We start from the raw sequence: 22,209 nt of genomic DNA, 5'->3' as shown, positions 1-22,209 counted from the left end.
TTTTTGTGGGTCTTTCTTCCCTCTACTCCTCTCATACACCTTGTAAATGTAATTATTTCCTCCTTTGGGAGAGCAGAAACCAGATCTGAAGTACTGCAGTTCACGTACAGCTGTATTTTATTTTTCATGAACAGTAATAACTTGCATAGGCATAACATTCAATTAAGAATTAAAAAAAGATAAAGCACTATCATCTCCAGATACAGATGATTAACTGTTTCAACAGGTAAAAACAGTAAATAAAGCAAAACTTTTAAAAAGTAGCTGAGGGAATTTTTTGTGAAGGTGAATTCTATTAATCTGAGCTGAAAACTGAGATGCCTTGACTGTTAAAAGTGCGAAAAATTACCTGATGATTGTAAAATATTTTGAAACAAGCTGCATAAACATTTCTGGTAATTACTGGAAAGAAAAATATTCCACTAATTTGCCTTCCTGGATTCAGGAGTTTTAGGGTATGGGATCTTTATTCACAGATAAACTGACTTGCTTAAATTTCAGGGGTCTATAGCCCAGAGAGCATCAGTAGCTTTGAGAAGGGTGTCTGGGTATTCACAGCAGCCCACAAGCTGAGCAAAGAGCTATCCATATAACCAACAGCAAATACCAAGGTGGGATTTGTGCCTGAAAACATGTCTCCTGGGGGCTTAGGTGTTTAGACCTAAATTTATCTCATGGACCTTTGGAGGCATAAATGACAGGTGCCTAGTCTAATCTGGAAGCTGATGCTCCCTTTACAGTCAGCGTGCAGAAAGTGATTGATCCCACCCTAAGACCTGAACAAGCATTTAAGGAAACGTCACTGGCAGAAATCTGTATACCTGGAGTATTGCACAAAGATTTTAATGACTGTACTTGGAAGTCGGTGTTTAACTTCTATCTCATAAAATTCAACTTTTGCACAAAGGTCTGTGGTCTGGGACATTAGTCTCAGAGCCCTGCCTATCAAGGATACCAGTATGTCCCTTTGCTTCACATGGCAGTTTTAGAAGGAGAAATACATTTCTGTGAGTTATTAAGATTTTGTAGCAACAGGCCATGTAAGTACCTAAGAGAGACGCTTTACATCAAAGGAAAAATGAGATTCTTATTTGGCCTTCCAGCCAACCAGCTCTTCAGTTCACCAGTGAGGACTTTATACAAGCTAACCAGAAAAGCCAAATTGCAGCCAGCAAATTTTCATGACCTTATTCTACCTCTGCATCACAAGCTCTTGGTGGTGCCTGTGAAAAACAGTGCAGATCTGCTAGGCCATGTCCTCCTTAAATCATTTAAGTTTCTGCAGAGTTTGACCAGCCTTAAGGAATAACAGGAAGGGGAGAAAAAAAAAAGCCCCACACATTGTTACCCAGTACAGCACGTTGAACTGTAGGCCCAGCAACGTCAGCATATCAAGGAAAACAGCCCTAGGGAACTCTAAACATCATCCAGCAGAGAGAAATTTTGTATACAATGTAAATATCGGACTGCCTGTCTTTCTATATCGTTACTGCTAAGCTCTTTACTGTTTAACCTGTGTGGTACGGTACCTGTCAGTCTCTGTTGTACCTGAAAGATCCTGTAAACAAACAGCATTATGATAAATCTCTTGAGTTTCCCTGAGGCGTTTTTGCTGCTGCTGGAAGCCTGAGGTCACTGTGCAGTCAGTCCTGCAAATATCCCCCTTGACTATCAACTAAGAGGGCACCAGCCTGGATGCTGTGACGCTGGAATGCTTTAATAACAGTCTCGCAATACAGAGCTTCAGGAATCAGCATCTTTAGCAAGTTTGAGAAATCTTTTCATTTCTTCTAAGGATCAGGAGAAAAAATCACGCCTGTCAAACTGTCAGCGTGCAGAAGAAATTGTCCCTGAACATACGCTGTTAGTGAGCAGACAGATCTAGCTATGGGAGTCCTGCTACTTCATCGCGACCAACTGACAGTTCACACAAAGGTGCTTCAAGGCTGAAGCTACAGGGAAACTAATTACCAACTTGGATTAAATATATAAATTAATAAAATTGGACAATAGTTTATCACTAATAGAGATTGGAGGTGAGACTCAAACAACCCAAGACATGCTAACACCTAAAAATGAGATGCTGGGGTTTAGTGCGATGATTTGGAACATCTCTGCAAGTCATCACAGGCTCTTGGTGCAGAGCTACTGCTGAAGACCAACCCTCACAGCGTGCCCACTGACTGTGGAGCCTTCTACACCTGGACAGTAGCTGTCCTGTCTAACTCAGGGCTATATACTGCAGATAGGGTATACACTTACCCTAATTTTAAGCATCTAAAAGTCAGTTTTCTGACTCTGTGCTATGTCTGTGGCTGACGAAGAAAAGCAGGATAGTTAAATCGCCTTCCAGGAGACCTGTTCTGTAAGATGAAGTATTTCCCTTAATGTGCCTTATTTGTCTCCATGGACTTAGGCTTACACAGGTAGCTTCTGGATGTGCGCATTGCAGAGACAAAAGTCATCAGAGCTGGCTTAACTCATTTCCCATCAAGTTATGTAAGTGCATACACAGCACTATGAGAAAGATACCACTTATTTGCACTGACTGGACCATTATGGGTATAAATAGTGTTCCTTATTTGTATATTTATTTATCTGTGTCTATTTATGTTTTATTGAACCAAAAGAAACAAAATTCTGTGGCTTGCTTAGTTGTCCATCAAGTTCCATATCTCTCAAAGTATGTCACACTGAGAAATCCTGATATTGCTGAGATCACAAGTCATGAGAGATTTCTAACTTGAGCCGGCAAAAAAATAAGTATTTGCTTATGTGAGCCACATGACCTTATACCAGTGGCAAGTTTAAATCAACACCTGAATGGCTATGCTGTGACTCTGTTCCCCACACCCAAATCAAGATCTCTACTGGAAGTCAGAGCAGTGTCTTGCAGCTCGGTTTTCAAAACTATCTTATATCACAGCAGGACTCACCTTTCATATTTTATGAGTGTAACAAGTATTATATTATACATCATTACACATGTGAAAACACGAATATGTTCTACTTAGAAATCTTAACCGTGAAACCCCCAGTACCCCACATATCATTTGCCTTTCAGACAGGAAAAAGAAAAAAACCTTTATTCTATCTGGAGTACTTAGACAGGTGTGTAAATATCACTGTTAGATTTGCAGAAGACCCCAGTAAAGCTTCCAAGGACCTTACAAAAAAAAGTCTTCTAGTTACATTAAATATTATGGGAACAGGGAGAAGACTTTGATTGTGCCATTATGAGGGCATCAGCAATATCAGTGCAAAAAGGATGGCTTGAAAGAACTGGAAGATGAATTTGATGATTAGGGAAGACTGACTCAGTCCATGTTTGCAGGCTAGCCTGGCACTGAATGAAATGTGGGATCTGCTCTGAAATTCTGAAATATCCCAGAGTAAATCTGGGGGGATTTGCAACACTCCATCTCCCATCTACCTCTGTGCCCCATCAGTAAGGCCTCCTCAGGCAACTACCTGGGAAGCGATGTAGAGACCTATCTAAACCAGGTATATAGCCAGTATTTTTTATTACCCCTGCAAACAAACATTTACACAGACTCAAGCCCTTCTCCTCCCACTTCTCCATGACTGTTCACAGCAAACCATGTGCAATGCACTTAGACTGAATGCTATCACAACCTGTATGAAATCTGGAGGTCCCCGGGATCTATCCCAAAATTTCCAGAGTCCTTATGAACAGCATACATCCATGGTCACGCAGGAAGCACAAACAAGCAGCTGAAGAGCTCTGGTGTGCTTGCAAGAACCCCTGGTCATCTTTGTGGTCACAAGATGGAACAACTAAGAGCTCTGTAACATGCTGTTACCTACCTACGACAGACACATGTACAATGTACACATCTACCGCTGTCCCCCTCTGCAACTCCATTACCCAAAGGCACTTCTATCAAAAAACAAGGTAAATGGGCAATTCTCATCACCTCAAAGCTGCTTGCTGGGCCAAGTATGATGCATCCAAGCACTTCTCTCCAGCCAGACTCTTGCGGGTGGTCAGGAAGAGTCTTGCATCCATTGAGGAAGAACTCATATACAGAAAAGACCCTCTGCATGCATAGATGCTGTTGTTCACATCTTATCTCTAATAGCAGGTGTATCTTATTCTTTATGATGCAAGAAGAAAAATAATATGCACAGGAATGAATCACATACTTGCATCTTTTTTAATAAACATCAGAATATCCTTTATATGTGAGTCAAGGTTTCTCCTGTGATAGAGGAAATAAAAGCTTTCCCAGAAAATGGAGTCATGCAGATTTCTAATACTTGTTATCCCAAGTGAGATGATGAAGTCACTTTTGTTCTCCACACACAAGTGGGTGCAGTGAAAATTGTGTGAGAGTTGCCAGCACATTTGTGTTTTGAAGGGTTATTGATGTGAATAGCAGGTGAAGTGTAAAGAAAAGGCTCCAGCTGTTTCTTGTTTTGAATTCTTCCTTGGTGCAAGCACTGAGAGTAAATACTGGAATGGGAAAAGTTAAACTCCTAAGTGTCCCAGTTACACTCAAAGAGAAAAGTATTAAACCCCTTTTTTGTTGGTGTGCTATGTGGTTCTGCAACATTGATTTTATTCACACATAGTGCACAGCTGTTTATTGAGTCTGACCCTTGAGGGGACGCTGAAGAAACACTGGAAATGAAACCACTCAGAAAAAGACAGTTTTCCTTTCCTGTTTACTTGATAGATGTTTCATATTAAAAAAAAAAAAAAATCAGAAAAAGAAGGAAGCGTTTCTTATATAACAATGACTTGCAAATCATTGTTTCAACTATTAGCATCATTATTTTAATACTTCTGATGTTTTCCCCATCTTATTTTCCAAAACGGTGGGTTTCAAAAAAAAAAAAAAAAGAAATAGTGGAGAAGCTGCTGTTGTTATTGTTCAAGAGACTGTAAAATAAACCTAAGCAATGCTGTCCTTTATTAGAATGATTTAGTAACCAGACCATCTCAGGTTTTATACTGCCTTAAACGCTACTATAACCAGCCTTAAATATGTCATTCCTATTCTGTTTGATTGTTTTGTCAGAATAAGAAATATAAAATACATAATGGATTCAAATAGAGAGAGATTGAAATTCAGTGAGCACATTCAAATCCCTGCAGATCCAATTTTGTGGGTAGGGAGGATGACTGGGAAGCTGTTCCCCAAGCACTTTCAGTTAAGACTCCTGCAGAACTTCCCTTACTTAACAGAATTCTTCTCGAATCAAACAGTACCATTATCAGGACATAAAATCTTAAATAACAATGTGAGCCAGCATTTTACAACTGAAACTTTTCTTTAAATTAATAATACTGAAGACAATAAACATACAAAAAAAAAATGATGCCTGCAACCCACCTTTCTCCTGCGGTGCCTCTAACCTGCCAGTGGCAAAATCTGCACAGCTGAAAGGGATTTCCACAGCTACCAATTCTGTAGTCAGGGCTGGGAAATGCATCACAACAAGAGAAAGGTAAGTTCTATCAACTTGAAATGGCAGACATCTATACTTTGAGACTTTTGGGGGATTTTAGGTTTAAAAATTCCTTTTCCTTTAGTTCACTTTATATTGCCATAGTCAGTTGTAGTATATGTGTCAAAAAATTGAAATTCTAAGTCTTTGAATAAAGAGAGACGAACGGTCTAGTGAATGGTGAAAAGAAATGTTCTTCTCCTGAGGATGCTGCGATAAAATCATAAACTACTGTGAGGATGCTACCAGCAAAACTAGTGTTTGAACCTCGGGAAGGTTTAAAGAGCCAGGTCAAGGGGACTTGACAGAACACAGAATTCAAGATACAACTAGAGACAGAGCTGTCAAGAGCTCTGAAGACAGTTCAAACTCTGTGTTGCTTAAAGAAAGAACCAGTGGAAGATCTGAATCATGAAACAACTGATATATCAGAAAAACAGTTTCTAGATCTTTGGATTAAGAATACTGAATAAATGCAAAGCATTATTACTTTCCAACAGGACAGTCAGCTGGCCATCACAGGAGTCACATGAGAAATGCAGATTTAAAAAAAAAATAATTGGCATATCCTGTTCAGAGTTAATGAGAAATCTTTCCCAACGTGTTAACTTTTTACAGCACCAAGACAAACAGGTACAGGTTTTTCTTCCTCCTTTTTAAGCCATCTAAGCTGGAGGTCAAATGTTTGGATAAAAGTAAGTCTATGCAAATTTGCCTTTTGTTGTATGTAGACTATCTTTTCCTTTTATATTATTTCTGAGTTTTATGTTAAAGTTATAATGCCCTTAATCTTCTCTTCTGTGATATCTACAGGAACAAGGACAATGGTGGAAACCTTCAGCCTGAATAGTTCAGCAGCTTAGGCCAGCACATGCATTCATCAAATGCAAATAATGTCCATGACAGCCTATGTTATTCTGATTTATTTCCACAAATCTCAAAAGCTGTATTTTTAAAAAAATAATCTTAATAAGGGGTTTAATATTTTGCTGCAATTAATTCTCTTCTTTGGCTTAAGCATACTGTCCAATCATTAAATAAGTTCTGCCAACCCCACTGCCCTTTAAAGAATCTGTTGAAAGTATTTTCCTCTGAAATACACAGAAGAAAATAGAGTAAACTGAAAGGGAAAGGAAAAGAGTAAGCTACCCATTTAAACCTGGAGATTATGTAAGTCCCTTTTTTATAAATCGAATCTCGGTATTACAGAGTCAAAATCTCACCTTGAAGAGCTGTGTATTGCATCATCATAGAGGGTCTCTTATAGCTAATGTGGATGAACCCTGGCACCAAATGAACTGCTTTCCACATCCAACAGCATGAGGGACATCATGAAACTTTCAGATCTTATTTTAAGGGCTAGATTCTACTTCTGTCTAGAATATTGTGTCCAGCTCTGGGTCCCTCAGTTCAGCAAGGACAGGGAACTACTTGAAAGAGCGCAGTGCAGGACCACTATCACGATGTAGTGGAAAACCTTCCTTATGAGGAGAGGCTGAGGGAGATGGGCCTTTTTACATTGGATAAGAGGGGTGACCTCATCAATGTCTACAAATATGTAAAGGGCGAGAGTCAGGAGGACAGAGCCAGGCTCTTCTCAGGGATGGCCAGTGATAGGACAAGGGACAAGCTGGAGCAGAGTAAGTTCCATGTGAATATACAGAGGAACTTTTTCACTGTGAGGGTGATGGAGCACTGGAACAGACTGCCCAGAGAGGTTGTGGAGTCTCCTTCTCCGGAGGCATTCAAAACCCTCACAGACACATTCCTGTGTGACCTCGTCTAGGTGATCCTGCTCTGGCAGGGGGGTTGGACTAGATGATCTTTTGAGGTTCCTTGCAACGACTAACATCCTGTGATTCTATGTAGAACTATGTTTTACTGCACAAGCAGTCCACTCTCAAATATTGATAGAGAATAATGAAAGTAGAACCTGCCCTTAGCGTGTTACACATCACCGACATACAAAGAACACTAACACACACGGCTTTATCATTAACTACCCAGCTCTAGTTTTATTTTGAACTTCTTTGGTTATTTTCCTAATGATTTGCAACTAACTTTATTAATCTATTCATTACCTTGGAAAGCCAAACTGCCAAGCACCAAAGACCACCAATGGCTGAAAGTTAAGAAAAAAAGGCAAATTCATGATAAAACTAAAGATACATATTTCTAATGGCAAATTGTCAATTAGCCACAATGAATTAGTCATGATACCTTCCAATTAAGATGGAATACCTTTTGCAATTTTGTTCTGTATCTCAAGCAAAAATCAGGACATTGATGTGGATAATAGAAAAACACATCCTCAGTCCTGTACTGAAAAGCGAAAGCCCACCCAGACTCAGCTGCCCTATGGCAATCCAGCTCTTTCCAACAGCACACAAGGGATGAATATGTCCTAGCATCACACTCAGATGCAGCAGTAACCCCAGCAGAATTCATTGGGTACCTATTCACACCTTTATAAGTAGCTGCAGGTTTCATAAGAAATCTAGACCAAATTCCTTAACTGGATGGCTACCATACAGTAGAAACCTAACTAATTGGTCATAAAAGTCCTTTGGGATCTTTAAAACTGATTTTCTACTATTTATTTAACTTTCATTTTCCTTCTTGCTAATTACTGGGTTTGTATGAGAGCATCCCATTCTATTTCACAGCCCCCTCTTCCTGCTACTGGTTAAGTATTGTTTATCCCCAGGCCAGAAGCAGATGTCACTGGCCCTGGCTTCAGTCTTAACTCCAGTTATTCTGTCAGTTTTTGAATATAGATTCTGATGAGCTATGCCAGTAAAAGCCACAGGGTGGCACCTCTTCTTTTGCCCAAACCCCTTCAGGATTAAAATCCGGGAACAGACTAAACTAAAACGCGGAACAGCAGAATGCTGCTGCAGCCTCTGCGAGAGCCCTCTGCTCCCCATTCACACCACAGCCTCATTCCTCACCTGCCTGCAGCTTTCAGCGCTCAATCAGCCCATACCCATCCTTTTAAACCATATCTATATGGATTTCTTTTTACCTATCCAAGATCCTCTCATCCTCATTTTTTCAGAGAATCACTAAATTGGAAAAGACCTTTGAGATCGAGCCCAACCATACCTGTCTCTCCTAAACTTCATCCCTAAGCACCTCACCTACCCATCTTTTAAATACATCCAGGGTCGATGACTCAACCCCCTCCCTGGACAGGCTGTTCCAATGCCCAATAACCCTTCTGGTGAAGAGCTTTTTCCTACCATCTAATCTGAACCTGTCCTGGTGCAGCTTGAGTCCATTGCCCCTTGTCCTATTACCTGTCTCTTGGGCGAAGAGACCATCTCCCACCTCTCTACAACCTCCTTTCAGGTAACTGTAGGCAGTGATAAGGTCTCCCCTCAGCTTCCTCTTCTCCAGGCTAAACCACCCCAGCTCCCTCAGGCGCTCCTCATGAGGTTTGGGCTAAGCTTCTGCACAAACTAAATGGTCTGATCCACAGTTCCAGCCTTTCATTCCCTTTATTCACTTACAACTCCGCACACGTATTTACTCACTTATCATCCCTTCCTAACTAGTCTGTAGCTGAAAAGTGGTATTATTTCTACCCAGAGAGGAACAGTGGTTCATGCCCTGTTACTGAAATTCTGCAGCCAGATTAGTTACAGGGCAACGGGTCCTCACCTCCTTCCGCGTCCCTTTCACTGCATAAAAATGGAAAGAGAGGTGGTGGAGCCCCAATATTATTCTCCTCCATATTAATGAGCAGCCAGTCTAGAAAACCAATTTCCTCCATATATTTGCAGATTGTTATAGATGGCACTGCCTATTAGTATTTGCATTTAGGGACTTCCACTTACAGAAAAGCATGCAATTATGTTTTCGCTATTAACTATACTACACAAAGATAAATGCTATTTAAACCTGCTGCAAATTCTAAGGGCCAAAGAGTTTTTATAACTAGGTAATTTTTAATGAAAATAATTTGAGATTGGTCAATTCTCTGCCACTTTAAAAGAAGAGTCAGGCATACAGAACACATTTAACTTAAGCAAAATCCATCATTTCATGAAACAATTTGGCATTATGTTGCTAAATCCTATACTATATGCTTCTCTTTTTTCAAAGAATTAAGACTTAGCCTCCTCAGATCAACTTGGGAAACTTCACTGCAAGAATTACCTACAAGAACTGAAAAATAAGTGGGATTATTTTATTTTTGTGCAAATGGCTTCTTATGTTGATATCTTCTTTTGTCTTGTGTAGCTTTGGTTTAGGAAAAGTTAATGCAAAGTCTCCACCTGGTGGCAAATTGTATTTTGGTGAAATCGAAACATTTTCTTACCTGGTCAATGTAATATTTTAATCTCTCTCCTGCTTAGTCAAGCTATTGCTTCAAATTGATTGTTATCAGTAAATAGGGGGAAAAGATGTATTCCAGAAACAATATCCCAAGTCTGCTGAGTATAAAATGCTATTCATAGGTACCTCCCAGGTTTATAATTCTGAACAGATTAGCACAATTGCTGTCAGTATCTTTTTGTTCAGTTCTGATACACACTGTCCCGAAGGAGTCCAAGCAGGTGAAGGAAAACGTGGAGAAGGTTTTGACAGGGTAATATGTAATACAAACTGAAAGACTCTACCAGTACCCCCTGTCAGGAACTGCAAATTTCACAGCATATTTGGAGCTAAGGAATGGGATACCCTCTGAGCTGAAGGGTAAGAAAAAAAGGGTAATTAGAGGAACACAACAGTTGGTCAAAGAACAAAGCTCAGAAAATTGATCTAACAGTATTACTGGAAGTGACAAAATTTAATCACAATTTTAAAGAAATCTGTTTGTGCCCTCCTATTTGCCATGCACAATGGTTGAATGGTCACTTAGCAGTGTTGCAGTGGATGACAATATACCATCTGGTCATGAAGGTGCTTTTATATTATGGGAGTAAAGTTGCATAATTATTGACCAAAAAAGAATGATAATCTGCTCCAAGTAAAATTTTTTTTTAAATTACCTTCATTGTTTAAACGTATTATAAACTAGTATTTTTTCCTGATGAAAACATTGCAAATACACTGTAAATTCAATGCAAACACTAGGTAAATATATTTCAAACAACAACTTAATTTCTCCTCTAAATCTTCCTTGAAACATTCTTGTGCATGATCCAGCTCTTTATCATTAATCTTCTGTTTCGAGCTGGTCAGCTAAGCCCATCACTAGCTCAACTCCTCATTGGTTTTGACAGGAACAAAAATAATAGCATGCCATAATCACCCGGATGGATTTGGATCTAATGATCCAAAATTAAATGAATGTCTACACTCCCTTTGGCATCAGCTATCAAATCAAAACTTGTCAGAGCAGATACTGTGGACTTACATTACAAAACTGTAAATTTATAGGCCATTGGTCCTCTAGTCACTTTGAGATTTTGCACCAATTGAATACTGGCAAAACCAGGTGAAACAGAATGCTATAAAGACTAACAATTTTTTATGTTATTTTTAATATAAAAATCTTTTTTAAAGCCACTGTAGAAGAAACTGTCTCTTCTCATAGAAGTTACAAATAAGGAAAGCTCAGATCATATATGATTCGCGAGTTTATAACGAAGACTAAATTAGGGATTTAAAAAAAAAAAAAAAGGTTGGAAGAGTTTTCATGTTAATAGGGCAGAGAACGTCTGTGAAACTGCACAATGCTGCTCCCTGCAGAACTGCAGATGAGCAAACCAAACTGCCACGTCAGATACGCAGCTGCTAATGCTGATGTAACCATTCCCTATATCCTTTTCTTTTGCAGCTGTTCCACTCCATAGAAACACCTTTACAGCCACCAAGGCAGAGAATAATGAAGTCTCAACAAATACACTTGGACTTACACAAAGTAGCTTCAAGATTAATCTCCAGGTTCCCTTGTGTACCCACCCAACTCATGGCTCGGCCCTGGGTATGACCTGAGATCTCCCTGCAGCACACACTGGTCTGCACTTTACAGGTGTGCTCACCAATGCCAGCCTTCCCATGGACAGAGGAAAGCATCACAACTACAGCAACTTTCAGGTTACCCACAGACACATAGAGTCAATGTTGTAAAGACAAACATGTTAAGTGTAAAATTTTAACTCTAAAACCAAAAAGAAAAATGAAGGCATTTGTGGGGACACGTCTACCTCTGCTGAGTTCTTCCTGGCATTGCATTAAAAAAGTTGGCTTTTATACTCAGAGTGTGATACACACCAGAACAAAGACCTATAAACTCCTATTGTAAGAAAAAAATGTTAATTTAAAAAATGACATGGAAGGTACTGTAGAAAAAGAACCACTGAGAACACCTTCTCACATAAGAATGAACAAGACTTTCCCAGATGCACCACATCACAGAACAGAATAATTCAGAAGCAAAAAACTTTCTCTGAGGTCATCTCCTTCAGCATTACAGGAAACAGCCCAAGCTTGCTCCCTTCAGGCACTTCATCTAATCTAGTTTTAAATAAGCCACATAATGAGACTTCTACAGCATCCCCTGGGAACTTACTCTGCAGTCTAATAGAACTCATTTTCAGGAAGTTTAAATTATTTTTAATTTCCTACCATTACTTCTAGTTATATATATATCAAACTACATAAAGTTTTTTTGAAATACAGTAAATAGCAATATTTCTTTGTAAAAAAGTAACCCTTTGCATCATTTATAAGCTCACTGATTTCTACAAGGTTTTTTTTTCAAATTAATTCTGTTGAAAGGTTACAAAGTAAAACCTGAGTAAAAATGTCTTTGGTTTTATATATATATATGTGTGCACGTGTCTCTGTGTGTGTGTGTATGTATAGAGATATAGATATCAGGTATAATAATGTTTTAAGGTATTCTACAAATGTAACTCATTCCAAAATTAGGGTTATTTGTATCAAGGACATATAGGTGAGTGCCCATTCCCTCAAAAACATCCCTGTTAAAAAATACTTTGAGTGCAAGAATAAAAGGTAAGGGGCAAAAACTCACTGCAAATTCTTACTCCCTGGGTGGAACAGTCATTGACAAAATAAGCCATTATATCAGAAGACACAGAAGTTCAAAGGAAGTAAACTACAGAAAGGGCTTTTTGGTACTGTCGGATATTATCTGTCATGGTTAAATCACATAATGATGGTATGCTATTGATAGTTCCAGTAAAAGGTCTTTATTTCTGGAGATGGGATGAAGCCAGCTAGGTCTGTCTATAGTACATCGACACGATACTATCATGTATGTGTGTGTATTTATATAAACTAGCCAGTTTGAATGTGATACGAACACTAATCCAGCTGCCCAAAGGGGACCAAGCTCTTAGTTACCACAAGGAAGCCATCCATTCCTGAAGAGAATCAGGCAACCTGTTCCAGTGCTTACTTACTCTCATTGGGAGTCTTTGTGTGTGTGTGTGTGTGTGTGTGTGTGTGTGTGTGTGTGTGTGTGTGTGTGTGTGTGTGTGTGTGTGTGTGTGTGTGTGTGTGTGTGTGACTGGAATTTCCCTTGGTCATGTCCATTCCTCTTCAATCTTCTACTGCACAGCCCTGAGAACAGCCTGGCCGTTTTCTCTGTCCCTAGTTCAGGTAGTTGAAGACAGTGATTAAATTCACCCCAGCAGGTGAGTATCCCATCCTCACCACAGAGGTGCACTGCTTGCTCATATTCAACCCACTGGCCATTAGAAGCACAAACATATGATGTTGGATACATCCCCTTCTTTCTGCAGAGCTGACTTCTAGCCAGTTCCCAGTTTGCACTGCTGTTCAGGGTTGTTCCACTCCACATGACCCTCCCACAGACTTGTGTGTGTGTCCAGTTTGCTCAAAAGTGGGCCATAGCTCAATCTACCTAATCCATCCTCAAATATGAGAAAGAGTCAGTATTTTGGTAGCAAGAAAGCATCAGAAGTTTAATTTTAAAAATGCATTCAAATATTTCCTAACAAAACAGCATGAATTAGGGTGCATGGACTAAATTAAGCAGAATTGTACTGCCCAGGTTCAAACTCATTATTTAAAACGCCTCGCTGAACAGCTGCCTGTACCTGCAGGCACCTGCAATGACTAGCTGCCTCCCTGCATGATTTCCTGACTCCCCAGGCACTGGGAACTGTGCTCCCGAGCATGCCCTGAACTGCTTCAGTCTCAGCACCTCAGTGCTTATCTCCCACATACACCCAGTTGGAATCCGAGCGTGGGCCTTTTACAACCTACATCCTTTAGAGGCTAAGCATCCAAAAAAGCAGATGTTCTTACTTTCAAGCCCTTAGGGGTCCCCAGTTATGAAAAGGCTACTCTGAGAGACCACCTAGTATATATAAATCATGGGGCAGTGCTCTTAGATTTGTTTGGTTTTAAGAGCTGCCTGAAAAGACACTTACTAACGAACAGCTTACCAGTTATATTGTTCACATAGAAAATAAGAGATGTTTTCAGCTTGAGAGTGTCCAAAAAACATACTTTCCACCACCAAGCTCTAATGGTATAATGAACCTTTTCATTCCTTTCTCTTGAAACTGTTCCACTGTGGACAAAAGAGCAAACAGGTCACAGAAGTAACATTTTGGAATACATACTTTAACTCCCTAGTTTTGTACCCTAGCAGCTAAGCTACAAAATCATACCCCTTCCTCTTGCACAAGGAATCTCAAGTGCCTTCCTGCAGTGCTGCACGCCTTCAGAAAGAGGGGCAACTGTTCTTCACAGACTCATTGGGGTTGGAAAGGACCTCCAGAGACCAAGTCCAACCCCCCTGCTAAAGCAGGATCCCTAGGACAGGTCGCACAGGTAGGCATCCAGACAGGTCTTGAATATCTCCAAAGAAGGAGACTCCACAACACCCCAGGGCAGCCCATCCCAGGGCTCTTTCACGCTCATTGTGAAAAAATTCTTCTGCATCTGGGTGCAGAACTTCCTGTGCTCCTACTTGAGGCCATTGCCCCTTGTCCTGTCCCCACAGACCATTGAAAAGAGGCTGGCCATTTCCCCCTGTCCCCCACACAATCTTCCTCAGAATGGCATATGTACAGTCTGTATGGGCCATCCCTGGGAACCAGATAAGGGTTTATTTGGAACAGTTTCTTAGGACTGCCAGTATCTGAGCAAGTGATGTAAACAGTGACCATCATGTGAAAAAGTAGCATTATGTCATCTAGTTGTGCTGGGATAGAGTTAATTTTCTTCACAGTATGGGGCTGTGATTTGGATTTGTGCTGGAAACAGTGTTAACAATAGAGAGATGTTTTTGTTACTGCTGCGTAGGGCTTACACAGAGCCAAGGACTTTTCTGCTCCTCACCCCACAAGTGAGTAAGCTAGGGGTTTACAAGGTGTTGGGAGGGGACAGCCGACCCCAACTGACCAAAGGCTTATATCATATGACATCACGCTCAGCATACAGAGGTGGGGTGGGGAGAACAGGGAAGGGGAGCAATGACAGAGTTATGGCATTTGTCTAACCAAGTCACCATTAGGCATGATGGAGCCTTGCTTTCCTGAAGGTGGTTGAACTCCTACCTACCTGCCTGCCCATGGGAAGCATGGAATGAATCTCTCCTTTTGCTTTACCTATCAAACTGTCTATCTCAAGCAGTAAGCTTTCCGCACTTTCACCCCTTTTTTTCCCTCACTCTTTCCCCTTTCCCACCAGGGTGGGGCTTGGAAGTGAGTGAGTGGCAGCGTGGTGCTTAGCTGCTGGCTGGGGCAAAACCACTATACCAGTAGATGTGTTTGATGCATGACTGGTCAGTGTTGAATGAGCTATTTGTATGTATCTCAGCGGGAGACACTGCCCAGAGAAGTGACTAAAACTCCACATAAAGACCTCATTTCAGAAAGGTGTAATATTGAGAACACTTTCTCATCCCCACATTTTTCCATACAGATTCTCTTTAAATCCCACATTGGGAGGCCAGACTTTTCCCTACACAGTCTAGAGAAGCCTTGACATTCCCCAAAGGTCACTGTGCCTGAGACAGGAAGCCCAGAGATGAGATGTTGCCCAGTGAAATACTATTTGCTGGATCTAGTGCTGCAAACTTTTTTTAAGGCATTACTTACCACACACAAGATAAGACATATTAAATTTCAGTGAAACTTTCACTATCAGAGCAGACTCCGTAGCCCAAGGTAGATGCTTCAGGATATGCTCTGAACAACTCACAAGTCAAAAGGGAGACAAGCCTAAACCAGCCACCTAGAGCCATAGAGTTCAGGCACCCAAAATGCCACATTCTTTAGCCAACTTAAACAGCAGGGCAGTTCCTCCACCCACTCATTCACAGCCCTGCAGCTCTTCATAACATTAGAAGCCTAATTTGTCTCTAATGTTCTTTATCCTTTAAAACACAGGAGGAGGATATGCTCTATTGCGAAATAGCCTGGTGCATTCAACCCAAGTAAGAAAATGCAAAGCCAATTCCCTAGTTCAGACAAAAGTTTGTGGGTTTTATTCTCCTTATTAGTTTTTGTTTTAATTTCTTTCAGGTATGTGCTCTAATCCCAGAGCTATCAGTCATTTGATCTCTCACACTCAAGGTGTCCGGCTCTGCAGAAAAGGATCCAAGATTAATTAGGGAAAATAAAGGGTGCAAAATGCAGGGAACATCACTGGATTGTTAAAGTCCTTGTGTCTGCTCCCACAGTTGTTTCATCAATGAACATTTCATATAAAAATGCATAAGAATTCCTTTGAGGAGAAATTGAAGCATAGGTTTCCCCTTGCCCAAGAAACTGTCTAGCTCCTAGACTTGATTCCTGTGGATAGAGAAAGAGACACATCACAGCTCTTTAATACTTTTTTGTACAGTAAAATGGCTTCAAGGGGATGAGCAGCAAGTTTATAGCTTGAAGGTGGGAAATGAGAGACAAGGGTTTGAACCCTCGGAGGCAGAGGGGGGAATACTGCCTTAATGCAAAAGTAAGTGAAATTCCACATTATATGGAATGTCAGATTAGAGGAGATCAATGGTTCCATGGCTTAAAAGAAAATGAACGTAATTAAAGAGCTTGATCACATATTATGTGCTAAGTTCAAACTCCTATGAAATCAGGGTGATTAAACACTAAAGAATTAATCAGAATCAAAGTCTGTCAAATAGTGTTTTCTCTCTTAACACCTTGGTATTCCTTTAAAGTACCAAAAAAAAAAAACCTATTTAAAGCCCACTTTTACTCCATTTCTTTTTAGTTGCAGCACAACAATTTCATAGAACTAGGTCTAGTTATGTTTCAGGGTCACCCAGTTGGATTCCTAATGTTTACTACTACTAAAAATCACGCTGCAACCAAAGTTTTAATTCCTTCATTATGCAGGTCTAGACATGGTAGTCATAGAAACTTTCTTATTAAATCTGCAGGAGTCAAGAAAGTAACTCCTAAATTCAGTCCAGAGCTGAAGAAATATTTTCATTGTTTTCAAAATGTTTATTACAGAAAAAGCAAGGATTCTTGAAGAAGTAAACCCTAAGACTTTCAAGTCTAAGTAATTAAGAAACAGATGTTTTCTAGGAAGTAATGGGAACGTGCGTCTTGAAGTGCTTTTGAATACCCAGTCTACAAATATCTATCTGCAGAAATCAGGAATTTGCCACCCAACATTTTCCCTAAAAGAGCATCTCCAACCTCTTACTCCCACCCTGCTGTGTGCCGCTCACACACAACCCCTCAGACTCGATCAGCTCCCTGCACAACCATGGAGCACTGCCCAATGTGTGCCACTGCTACTGTACAAACACCTTGGTGAATCCAAGGAGGACTGAAGCTAACAGCACAACCTCTGTACACATCAAGTGTCTCCTGCTGCCCCTCACACACTGAAAAGCACTCCCAGCTTTTCCAGTGTCTGTGATTCCCCCTCCCAAATCAGCCAGTAAAGCTTTTCACAGTAGCAGAGATGTTACTTTTCAGGAATCCCTGCTCCCCCAGGAGTACTCAAAGGGTAACACGATACTTTTGCCCTCACAGATGGCATTGCCCCCCCACTTACAAGCAACTCCTTGACTTTGAGGAAGTCTTTCCTCGTCTCTTCTCACACCTCCATGTGTTTCTGCAGCACATACACTCTGATGTGTCTCACTGAACCTTTGTTATCAGTGTAAAAACACAGCAGACAGGCCTGCCTGTGATACCTACAGCCCACAACACAAGATCAGAGAAAAACAGTGATGGATCACATAGGGTGGCAAAAACACTTGAGATCACTGACCCAAATTTATTTGTAAGTATTTCTATAAGAGCCATATAAGCAGGTGCCTTTAAAATTCACTACTCAGCTTATGTAACAGGCATATTTGCACTCCTCTAAGTAAAATATCTTACAGAAAGAGTGTCTGTCACAAGGAGTAGGTGAGCATACATTTTCTCAAGAAAATTATCCCTTCAGATGTATGCAATTAGCCACATATGAGCACTCTGCACACTATTACAGATGGTGTAAAAGCCACATATACTGCTAAGTGTACAGCAAGTGAATGTATGCAGATGCTCTTAAATACTCTGGAGATACAGGGAGGGCCAGGGGATGGAAGAGACAGAACAAAGGAGTTTCTGTGTACCTCAGCCTACTGGGACAGACACTGAAACACCAGAAAGCTGTGCTGCCATTCAGCAAGACTGGACAGTTGGGCAGGGAGGAACCAAATGAAGTTCAACAAGGGCAAGTGTAGGGTCTTGCACCTAGGGAGGAATAACCCCAGGCACCAGTACAGGTCAGGGTTGGCATACTGTGAAGCAGTGCTGCAGAGAAGGACCTGAGAGTCCTGGTGGACCACAAACTCTCCCTAAGCCAGCAATGTAGCCTTGTGTCCAAGACAACCAGTAACGCAGTAAGAGCATGGCAAGCAGGTCAAGAGAAGTCCTGCCTCCCCCCTACTCTGACCTGGTGAGGCTACATCTGGAGTCCTGCATCCAGTTCTGCAATGCTTTATTGTAATTATTTTGAAAACATTTTGCTTTCCAGTCTAAATGTCTCATGGTAATTTATTGGCCATTTGTCCCTGTTACATTTCATCATGTTTCATCTGACCCATTCTCCAGACTTGCACTCCAGATTGCAGCCTGGAACCCTTGAGGTCTATTAGCTGGCCCTCACCAATTGTTATGATGAGCAAAACTGATAAGCAAGTACCCCGCCGCCTCCTCTAGGTCATCGATAGAGGTATGCAATAGGACAGGACCCAGGAGACATACTTGCAGTACTCTTAACAATCCTGAAGCAGAGCATATCCCATTAAGCACTATGCTCTGAACCCAACTCTCCAAACAGCTTTTTACCCATGTGGTTCTTGATCTGGAAAGTAACATCCCACCCCGGATACTAGAATGCTGAAAGACTTGCAGAAGTCAGTGTACATTATGCCCACTGTTTCCCCTCTGGTTGGTCATCCCTGACTTACCCTTGCTAAAACTGTGCCAGCAGTTACCAATTGTCTAGTTCTCTTTCATGTGCCCAGAAGTGTTCCAAGAGGACTTGCTCCATGCTTTTCCCAGGTACCAAAGTGGGACTGACCCAACTTGTAGTTTCCCAATTTTCCTGCAAGCATCTTTTGAAAATGGATGTAACATTGCCTTCTTCCAAAAAAACAGAATCTCCCCTATCTCTATAAAAAGGCATCAGCCAATTCTCTCAGCTCCTTTGGATTTAGTGGCAGGTCCCGTGGACTCACACTTGCATCATTTCTCTCCAGAGATACTACAGGGGTACTTCTAAAGCAGCCAGAAAGGATCAGTAAAATCAGCAAGCACTACTCTTCCTCTAGGGAGTAATGCTGCATGGTAAGCTACTAAAATGCAGGCATATTATTGTACAGTTATATTATGACAAATTCTAAAACTACAGAACATTAGAAAAACCTTTAAATAATCTTTTTAATGCAGCTTAAGCGCTCAGCAATGCACATCTTTAAGTAACAGATAATGTTCCTCAAAGTATCTGCATACAAATCTAGAGAAATTTTAAGTTACGGTACGTTAACAGTGTGACCATCTGGCATGTGGGGCCTGGCTGCCTTCACAATGTGCCAGTGAGAGTACATCTGACCAGCACAAAGCAGATGAAGGCTGAGCATGGCACACATCCCGTCTAGAAAGCTGTACAAGTGAGCAGGCAGAAAGCCTGTGCCATTTGTACAGCATTCAAAAGCAAACCTTGATTCAGTGCAAGCAGATATAATCCACTCCACAGCTGCTGGCCTAGAGGGCAAGGATTTTTCCTTGGCACCATCCCACAAAGAACATTCTGATATGCCTTCAGATTTCTTCCAACAAATTCAACAACCAAAAAGGTCACAGAAAGCTTCAAAATATTCAGAATGAGTTAGGCAAGGCAAGTTACACCCAGAAGATAAGCATTTTATTATTCATGACAAAAAGGCAGAATACCGAATACTTCAGTACACATGGGAACATTCTGAATTCCAAACAAATGCAACCAGTTCTCCATCACTTTCACACACTAAAAAAAAAATATAATCAATGATACAGCATAAAGAAACACAGGAATACATTTAGCAAACCAAACGATAAACAGTAGTTTCCCATAAACAGTAGTTTCCCATTACATTTTACCAAAGTAGTGGTTTTGCTCAGAATTATGCTTAACCAAAACCAAGTAGGAACACACACCCCTAAACTTCCAAATCCTAAACAAATGACAGTTTCTTAGAATTCGATTACAAATATAGCCTCTCCTACTTAGAAGAATGCTGTTACAGCTGAGGTTGGGGGCAGTGGCAGTACAGACCAAAGAGACTGGGAACGAAATCCACAGCCAATCCAGCAGCTTCATCTAACAACTGTAACATAACCTTACAATGCACTTCTAAAAGTTCATCTCAACATTGGCCACAAAAGACATTCTCTGTATTTACAGGTGTAGCATAATCCTGAAGATACTTTAAGTTTTCTAGTTTTTACCTTAAGCACTTTGGGTTTCAAATCTTCAGAAACGAAACTACTATCACAATTACTGACTCAAAGTGAATTGAAACTAAAATACACATTCTTGCAAATTAATCTATCATTTGTGATTTGTACAACAAAAAATACAAAGCAGTCTATTTTTTCATAATATTTACCATTTCTAGGCTGTACTGTGTAACATTAGACAAGCTGTCTTCTACACACAAGTTAAAGGACAATACCCTTTGTGTTAGCAAAATCAAACTTAAAATATCCAATTTGTATATTAATATTTTACCAACAGAACTGGCATTTAGGGTATCCAAATGGTCTTTGACAAGAGATCCAAGCACCTACTGTTCCAACTGAATGAGAGCTGTAAGTTAGAATCAGAATTAATTAACACCTAAATTTTCATGCAGAAGCACTATTACTTTGCACTACAATGAAGGCAGCCCAGTGAAGTAAATGTACAGTTATCACTCAACATGAGTAATATTACACAATACAGCCTTTATGTTTTACCATAATAGTAAGCAGTATGTCAAGCCATTGACAGAAAACATGCCAGGTAAGCTTGTAATTTTAGCTACGAAAAAATTCAAATTCTGCAAAAATATAATAAAATGGTGCCATGTAAAGAAAACAGTTAACAATCACAAATGGTTACAAAAACAACTCCTCCTTTTAATCAATACATTAATACATCACTTCTGACACTTTAGATAATATTTACTGAAGGAATTTTATCTTTTGCATTGTTGGATTTAATACTTACAGGTATTTTTCACTTGGATACTGACAGCATTTGTATGCTTTCTGAGTAGTTCACCAGAGTTAACTTTGCAAAGATCAGATGGCATTATCTTGGCTCATTCTAGTTTTCACAAATATCTCCTTTAAAATAAAAAAAAAGATTTGCTTTCCAGATAAAGCTTTCAAGTGTTCAAGATTCCTTGGTAAATCATGATATCCAGCTTTGGGGGGAGAGGACACAGCAGAAAGATCTTATTTGCACATAGACTTGTATTAAATGTACTGTCTATCATTAGTGGCTTGTTGCTTTTAAAAAAAAATTAAATCCAAAGAATTATAAATTATATAAAGAAAAACCCAAACAACAAAACCCTCACACTTCAGGTGTCTTCAGGATTTGTCTTTGTCCAATCAACCTTTGGGAGGAAGGGGGATTAAAAAAATAATAATCAGAGCAACATCTGACACATTCTTGTACTTTCAGAATGGTTACCGGTAAAAAAGAAAAATAACTCTAAGACATAGGTAGCATATTATCACTTCTCAATTTTCCTGAAGTTTTCTCCTCCTACACAGAAGGAAAAGGCTCAAAATGCTTCCCTTCAAGATGTGGACAGATAAAATCTCCTCTCTCCATTTTGACAGATGGGTGGGAAGGATAGAGAAGAGACATCAGCCAAGCAAGCACACTCAGCAGAAAGAATTACCTCAACTGTGATGCAGCTCAGGCACCACCTAAGAGACCCTTGAGACAGGACATTCGTACACAGAGGTAACTGAAAACACCTTAGTGCTGTCCCTCCCATAAACAGGGATCCAAATTTTTGGCTTAGTGTTAGTAAGCTTTCTCCTAAGCAGAGAAAAGAATTCACACAGGAACTCTGTAATTAGAGAAAGATTATGCTTGTTACCTTTGTTTTCTGGGCATCCAAAATAAAGAGACAACACTAATGTAGAACAGATATTACTGCATACAAATGAGTGTGGGTTTATATACACACACACAAATGTAAAAGCATTGTGACAGAAAGGTTTGCCAAAAATATGACTGCCTAAAAAATACAAGATGTCATGAGAAGTACTT

Source organism: Gallinula chloropus (genome assembly GCF_964237585.1).
Source record: "Gallinula chloropus genome assembly, chromosome: 3".
Taxonomy (NCBI): domain Eukaryota; kingdom Metazoa; phylum Chordata; class Aves; order Gruiformes; family Rallidae; genus Gallinula; species Gallinula chloropus.
Note: the sequence above shows the minus strand (reverse complement) of the source record.